The sequence below is a fragment of the Heterodontus francisci genome, chromosome 38 (assembly GCF_036365525.1).
Source record: "Heterodontus francisci isolate sHetFra1 chromosome 38, sHetFra1.hap1, whole genome shotgun sequence".
Classification (NCBI taxonomy): Eukaryota; Metazoa; Chordata; class Chondrichthyes; order Heterodontiformes; family Heterodontidae; genus Heterodontus; species Heterodontus francisci.
In genome coordinates this window covers 45,581,967-45,589,003 of record NC_090408.1, presented here as the reverse complement: position 1 = coordinate 45,589,003, position 7,037 = coordinate 45,581,967, and positions in this window count along the sequence as shown.

Sequence of the window (7,037 nt, the reverse complement as noted above, 5' to 3'; positions counted from 1 at the left end):
CGGGGCGGAGAGGGGAGAGCGGGGCGGAGAGGGGAGAGCGGGGCGGAGAGGGGAGAGCGGGGCGGAGAGGGGAGAGCGGGGCGGAGAGGGGAGAGCGGGGCGGAGAGGGGAGAGCGGGGCGGAGAGGGGAGAGCGGGGCGGAGAGGGGAGAGCGAGGCGGAGAGGGGAGAGCGAGGCGGAGAGGGGAGAGCGAGGCGGAGAGGGGAGAGCGAGGCGGAGAGGGGAGAGCGAGGCGGAGAGGGGAGAGCGAGGCGGAGAGGGGAGAGCGAGGCAGTGAGGTGGAGAGGGGAGAGTGAGGCGGAGAGCGAGGCAGTGAGGCGGAGAGGGGAGAGTGAGGTGGAGAGGGGAGAGTGAGGCGGAGAGCGAGGCAGTGAGGCGGAGAGGGGAGAGTGAGGGGGAGAGCGAGGCAGAGAGGGGAGAGTGAGGCAGTGAGGCGGAGAGGGGAGAGTGAGGCGGAGAGGGGAGAGTGAGGCGGAGAGTGAGGCGGAGAGGGGAGAGTGAGGCAGAGAGGGGAGAGTGAGGCAGAGAGGGGAGAGTGAGGCAGAGAGGCGGAGAGTGAGGCAGCGAGGCGGAGAGGGGAGAGTGAGGCGGAGAGCGAGGCAGTGAGGTGGAGAGGGGAGAGTGAGGCGGAGAGCGAGGCAGTGATGCGGAGAGGGGAGAGTGAGGTGGAGAGTGGGGCGGAGAGGGGAGAGTGGGGCGGAGAGGGGAGAGTGGGGCGGAGAGGGGAGAGTGGGGCGGAGAGGGGAGAGTGGGGCGGAGAGGGGAGAGTGGGGCGGAGAGGGGAGAGTGGGGCGGAGAGGGGAGAGTGAGGCGGAGAGGGGAGAGTGAGGCGGAGAGGGGAGAGTGAGGCGGAGAGGGGAGAGTGAGGCGGAGAGGGGAGAGTGAGGCGGAGAGGGGAGAGTGAGGCGGAGAGGGGAGAGTGGGGCGGAGAGGGGAGAGTGAGGCGGAGAGGGGAGAGTGAGGCGGAGAGGGGAGAGTGAGGCGGAGAGGGGAGAGTGAGGCGGAGAGGGGAGAGTGAGGCGGAGAGGGGAGAGTGAGGCGGAGAGGGGAGAGTGAGGCAGTGAGGGGAGAGTGAGGCAGTGAGGGGAGAGTGAGGCAGTGAGGGGAGAGTGAGGCAGAGAGGGGAGAGGGGAGAGTGAGGCGGAGAGGGGAGAGTGAGGCGGAGAGGGGAGAGTGAGGGAGAGAGGGGAGAGTGAGGGAGAGAGGGGAGAGTGAGGCAGTGAGGGGAGAGAGGAGAGTGAGGCGGAGAGTGAGGGGGAGAGGGGAGAGTGAGGGGGAGAGGGGAGAGTGAGGGGGAGAGGGGAGAGTGAGGGGGAGAGCGGAGAGTGAGGCGGAGAGGGGAGAGTGAGGCGGAGAGCGAGGCAGTGAGGCGGAGAGGGGAGAGTGAGGTGGAGAGCAAGGCGGAGAGGGGAGAGCGGGGCGGAGAGGGGAGAGTGGGGCGGAGAGGGGAGAGCGGGGCGGAGAGGGGAGAGCGGGGCGGAGAGGGGAGAGCGGGGCGGAGAGGGGAGAGCGGGGCGGAGAGGGGAGAGCGGGGCGGAGAGGGGAGAGCGGGGCGGAGAGGGGAGAGCGGGGCGGAGAGGGGAGAGCGGGGCGGAGAGGGGAGAGCGGGGCGGAGAGGGGAGAGCGGGGCGGAGAGGGGAGAGCGGGGCGGAGAGGGGAGAGCGAGGCAGAGAGGGGAGAGCGAGGCAGTGAGGTGGAGAGGGGAGAGTGAGGCGGAGAGGGGAGAGTGGGGCGGAGAGGGGAGAGTGAGGCGGAGAGGGGAGAGTGAGGCGGAGAGGGGAGAGTGAGGCGGAGAGGGGAGAGTGAGGCGGAGAGGGGAGAGTGAGGCGGAGAGGGGAGAGTGAGGCGGAGAGGGGAGAGTGAGGCGGAGAGGGGAGAGTGAGGCGGAGAGGGGAGAGTGGGGCGGAGAGGGGAGAGTGGGGCGGAGAGGGGAGAGTGGGGCGGAGAGGGGAGAGTGGGGCGGAGAGGGGAGAGTGAGGCGGAGAGGGGGCGAGGGGAGAGTGAGGCGGAGAGGGGAGAGTGAGGCGGAGAGGGGAGAGTGGGGCGGAGAGGGGAGAGTGGGGCGGAGAGGGGAGAGTGGGGCGGAGAGGGGAGAGTGAGGCGGAGAGGGGAGAGTGAGGCGGAGAGCGAGGCAGTGAGGTGGAGAGGGGAGAGTGAGGCGGAGAGCGAGGCAGTGAGGCGGAGAGGGGGAGAGTGAGGCGGAGAGCGAGGCGGAGAGGGGAGAGTGGGGGGGAGAGTGGGGCGGAGAGGGGAGAGTGAGGCAGTGAGGGGAGAGTGAGGCAGTGAGGGGAGAGTGAGGCGGAGAGCGAGGCAGAGAGGGGAGAGTGAGGTGGAGAGCGAGGCGGAGAGGGGAGAGCGAGGCAGTGAGGCGGAGAGGGGAGAGCGAGGCAGTGAGGCGGAGAGGGGAGAGTGAGGCGGAGAGGGGAGAGTGAGGCGGAGAGTGAGGCAGTGAGGCGGAGAGGCAGAGAGGGGAGAGTGAGGCGGAGAGCGAGGCAGTGAGGCGGAGAGGGGAGAGTGAGGCGGAGAGGGGAGAGTGAGGCGGAGAGCGAGGCAGTGAGGTGGAGAGGGCAGATTGAGGTGGAGAGGGGAGAGTGAGGCGGAGCGAGGCGGAGAGGGGAGAGTGAGGTGGAGAGCGAGGCGGAGAGGGGAGAGTGGGGCGGAGAGGGGAGAGTGAGGCGGAGAGTGAGGCAGAGAGGGGAGAGTGAGGCGAGAGTGAGGTGGAGAGGCGAGAGTGAGGCGGAGAGCGAGGCAGTGAGGCGGAGAGGGGAGAGTGAGGCGGAGAGGGAGGCAGTGAGGCGGAGAGGGGAGAGTGAGGCGGAGAGGGGAGAGTGAGGCGGAGAGGGGAGAGTGAGGCGGAGAGGGGAGAGTGAGGCGGAGAGCGAGGCAGTGAGGCGGGAGTGAGGCGGAGAGTGAGGCGGAGAGGGGAGAGTGAGGCAGAGAGGGGAGAGTGAGGCAGTGAGGCAGAGAGCGGAGAGTGAGGCAGTGAGGCGGAGAGGGGAGAGTGAGGTGGAGAGCGAGGCGGAGAGGGGAGAGCGAGGCGGAGAGGGGAGAGCGAGGTGGAGAGCGAGGTGGAGAGGGAGGCGGAGAGGGGAGAGGGAGGCGGAGAGGGAGGCGGAGAGGGGAGAGGGAGGCGGAGAGGGGAGAGGGAGGCGGAGAGGGGAGAGTGAGGCAGAGAGCGGAGAGTGAGGCAGTGAGGCGGAGAGGGGAGAGTGAGGTGGAGAGCGAGGCGGAGAGGGGAGAGCGAGGCGGAGAGGGGAGAGCGAGGTGGAGAGGGAGGCGGAGAGGGGAGAGGGAGGCGGAGAGGGAGGCGGAGAGGGAGGCGGAGAGGGGAGAGGGAGGCGGAGAGGGGAGAGTGAGGCGGATGGGGGAGAGTGAGGCGGATGGGGGAGAGTGAGGCGGATGGGGGAGAGTGAGGCGGATGGGGGAGAGTGAGGCAGAGAGGGGAGAGTGAGGCGGAGAGTGAGGCAGTGAGGCGGAGAGGGGAGAGTGAGGCGGAGAGAGAGGCAGTGAGGCGGAGAGGGGAGAGTGAGGTGGAGAGCGAGGCGGTGAGGGGAGAGCGAGGCGGAGAGGGGAGAGCGAGGCGGAGAGGGGAGAGCGAGGCAGAGAGGGGAGAGCGAGGCGGAGAGGGAAGAGTGAGGCGGAGAGCGAGGCGGAGAGGGGAGAGTGAGGCAGTGAGGCGGAGAGGGGAGAGTGAGGCGGAGAGGGGAGAGTGAGGCGGAGAGGGGAGAGTGAGGTAGCGAGGGGGAGAGGGGAGAGTGAGGCGGAGAGCGAGGCAGTGAGGCGGGAGTGAGGCGGAGAGTGAGGCGGAGAGGGGAGAGTGAGGCAGAGAGGGGAGAGTGAGGCAGTGAGGCAGAGAGCGGAGAGTGAGGCAGTGAGGCGGAGAGGGGAGAGTGAGGTGGAGAGCGAGGCGGAGAGGGGAGAGCGAGGCGGAGAGGGGAGAGCGAGGTGGAGAGGGAGGCGGAGAGGGGAGAGGGAGGCGGAGAGGGAGGCGGAGAGGGGAGAGGGAGGCGGAGAGGGGAGAGGGAGGCGGAGAGGGGAGAGTGAGGCAGTGAGGCAGAGAGCGGAGAGTGAGGCAGTGAGGCGGAGAGGGGAGAGTGAGGTGGAGAGCGAGGCGGAGAGGGGAGAGCGAGGCGGAGAGGGGAGAGCGAGGTGGAGAGGGAGGCGGAGAGGGGAGAGGGAGGCGGAGAGGGAGGCGGAGAGGGGAGAGGGAGGCGGAGAGGGGAGAGGGAGGCGGAGAGCGGAGAGTGAGGCGGATGGGGGAGAGTGAGGCGGATGGGGGAGAGTGAGGCGGATGGGGGAGAGTGAGGCGGATGGGGGAGAGTGAGGCAGAGAGGGGAGAGTGAGGCGGAGAGTGAGGCAGTGAGGCGGAGAGGGGAGAGTGAGGCGGAGAGAGAGGCAGTGAGGCGGAGAGGGGAGAGTGAGGTGGAGAGCGAGGCGGTGAGGGGAGAGCGAGGCGGAGAGGGGAGAGCGAGGCGGAGAGGGGAGAGCGAGGCAGAGAGGGGAGAGTGAGGCGGAGAGGGAAGAGTGAGGCGGAGAGCGAGGCGGAGAGCGAGGCGGAGAGGGGAGAGTGAGGCAGTGAGGGGAGAGTGAGGCGGAGAGGGGAGAGTGAGGTAGCGAGGGGGAGAGGGGAGAGTGAGGCGGAGAGCGAGGCAGTGAGGCGGAGAGGGGAGAGTGTGGCAGTGTGGCGGAGAGGGGAGAGTGAGGCGGAGAGGGGAGAGTGAGGCGGAGAGCGAGGCAGTGAGGTGGAGAGGGGAGAGTGAGGCGGAGAGCGAGGCAGTGATGCGGAGAGGGGAGAGTGAGGTGGAGAGTGGGGCGGAGAGGGGAGAGTGGGGCGGAGAGGGGAGAGTGGGGCGGAGAGGGGAGAGTGGGGCGGAGAGGGGAGAGTGGGGCGGAGAGGGGAGAGTGAGGCGGAGAGGGGAGAGTGAGGCGGAGAGGGGAGAGTGAGGCGGAGAGGGGAGAGTGAGGCGGAGAGGGGAGAGTGAGGCGGAGAGGGGAGAGTGAGGCGGAGAGGGGAGAGTGAGGCGGAGAGTGGGGCGGAGAGGGGAGAGTGGGGCGGAGAGGGGAGAGTGGGGCGGAGAGGGGAGAGTGAGGCGGAGAGGGGAGAGTGAGGCGGAGAGGGGAGAGTGAGGCGGAGAGGGGAGAGTGAGGCGGAGAGGGGAGAGTGAGGCGGAGAGGGGAGAGTGAGGCGGAGAGGGGAGAGTGAGGCAGTGAGGGGAGAGTGAGGCAGAGAGGGGAGAGGGGAGAGTGAGGCGGAGAGGGGAGAGTGAGGCGGAGAGGGGAGAGTGAGGGAGAGAGGGGAGAGTGAGGGAGAGAGGGGAGAGTGAGGCAGTGAGGGGAGAGAGGAGAGTGAGGCGGAGAGTGAGGGGGAGAGGGGAGAGTGAGGGGGAGAGGGGAGAGTGAGGGGGAGAGGGGAGAGTGAGGGGGAGAGGGGAGAGTGAGGGGGAGAGCGGAGAGTGAGGCGGAGAGGGGAGAGTGAGGCGGAGAGCGAGGCAGTGAGGCGGAGAGGGGAGAGTGAGGTGGAGAGCAAGGCGGAGAGGGGAGAGCGGGGCGGAGAGGGGAGAGCGGGGCGGAGAGGGGAGAGCGGGGCGGAGAGGGGAGAGCGGGGCGGAGAGGGGAGAGCGGGGCGGAGAGGGGAGAGCGGGGCGGAGAGGGGAGAGCGGGGCGGAGAGGGGAGAGCGGGGCGGAGAGGGGAGAGCGAGGCAGAGAGGGGAGAGCGAGGCAGTGAGGTGGAGAGGGGAGAGTGAGGCGGAGAGGGCAGAGTGGGGCGGAGAGGGCAGAGTGGGGCGGAGAGGGGAGAGTGAGGCGGAGAGGGGAGAGTGAGGCGGAGAGGGGAGAGTGAGGCGGAGAGGGGAGAGTGAGGCGGAGAGGGGAGAGTGAGGCGGAGAGGGGAGAGTGAGGCGGAGAGGGGAGAGTGGGGCGGAGAGGGGAGAGTGAGGCGGAGAGGGGAGAGTGAGGCAGTGAGGCGGCGAGGGGAGAGTGAGGCGGTGAGGGCAGAGTGAGGCGGAGAGGGGAGAGTGGGGCGGAGAGGGGAGAGTGGGGCGGAGAGGGGAGAGTGGGGCGGAGAGGGGAGAGTGGGGCGGAGAGGGGAGAGTGGGGCGGAGAGGGGAGAGTGAGGCGGAGAGGGGAGAGTGAGGCGGAGAGCGAGGCAGTGAGGTGGAGAGGGGAGAGTGAGGCGGAGAGCGAGGCAGTGAGGCGGAGAGGGGAGAGTGAGGCGGAGAGCGAGGCGGAGAGGGGAGAGTGGGGGGGAGAGTGGGGCGGAGAGGGGAGAGTGAGGCAGTGAGGGGAGAGTGAGGCAGTGAGGGGAGAGTGAGGCGGAGAGCGAGGCAGAGAGGGGAGAGTGAGGTGGAGAGCGAGGCGGAGAGGGGAGAGCGAGGCAGTGAGGCGGAGAGGGGAGAGCGAGGCAGAGAGGGGAGAGCGAGGCAGTGAGGCGGAGAGGGGAGAGTGAGGCGGAGAGTGAGGCGGAGAGGGGAGAGTGAGGCGGAGAGTGAGGCAGTGAGGCGGAGAGGCAGAGAGGGGAGAGTGAGGCGGAGAGCGAGGCAGTGAGGCGGAGAGGGGAGAGTGAGGCGGAGAGGGGAGAGTGAGGCGGAGAGCGAGGCAGTGAGGTGGAGAGGGCAGATTGAGGTGGAGAGGGGAGAGTGAGGCGGAGCGAGGCGGAGAGGGGAGAGTGAGGTGGAGAGCGAGGCGGAGAGGGGAGAGTGGGGCGGAGAGGGGAGAGTGAGGCGGAGAGTGAGGCAGAGAGGGGAGAGTGAGGCGAGAGTGAGGTGGAGAGGCGAGAGTGAGGCGGAGAGCGAGGCAGTGAGGCGGAGAGGGGAGAGTGAGGCGGAGAGGGAGGCAGTGAGGCGGAGAGGGGAGAGTGAGGCGGAGAGGGGAGAGTGAGGCGGAGAGGGGAGAGTGAGGCGGAGAGGGGAGAGTGAGGCGGAGAGCGAGGCAGTGAGGCGGGAGTGAGGCGGAGAGTGAGGCGGAGAGGGGAGAGTGAGGCAGAGAGGGGAGAGTGAGGCAGTGAGGCAGAGAGCGGAGAGTGAGGCAGTGAGGCGGAG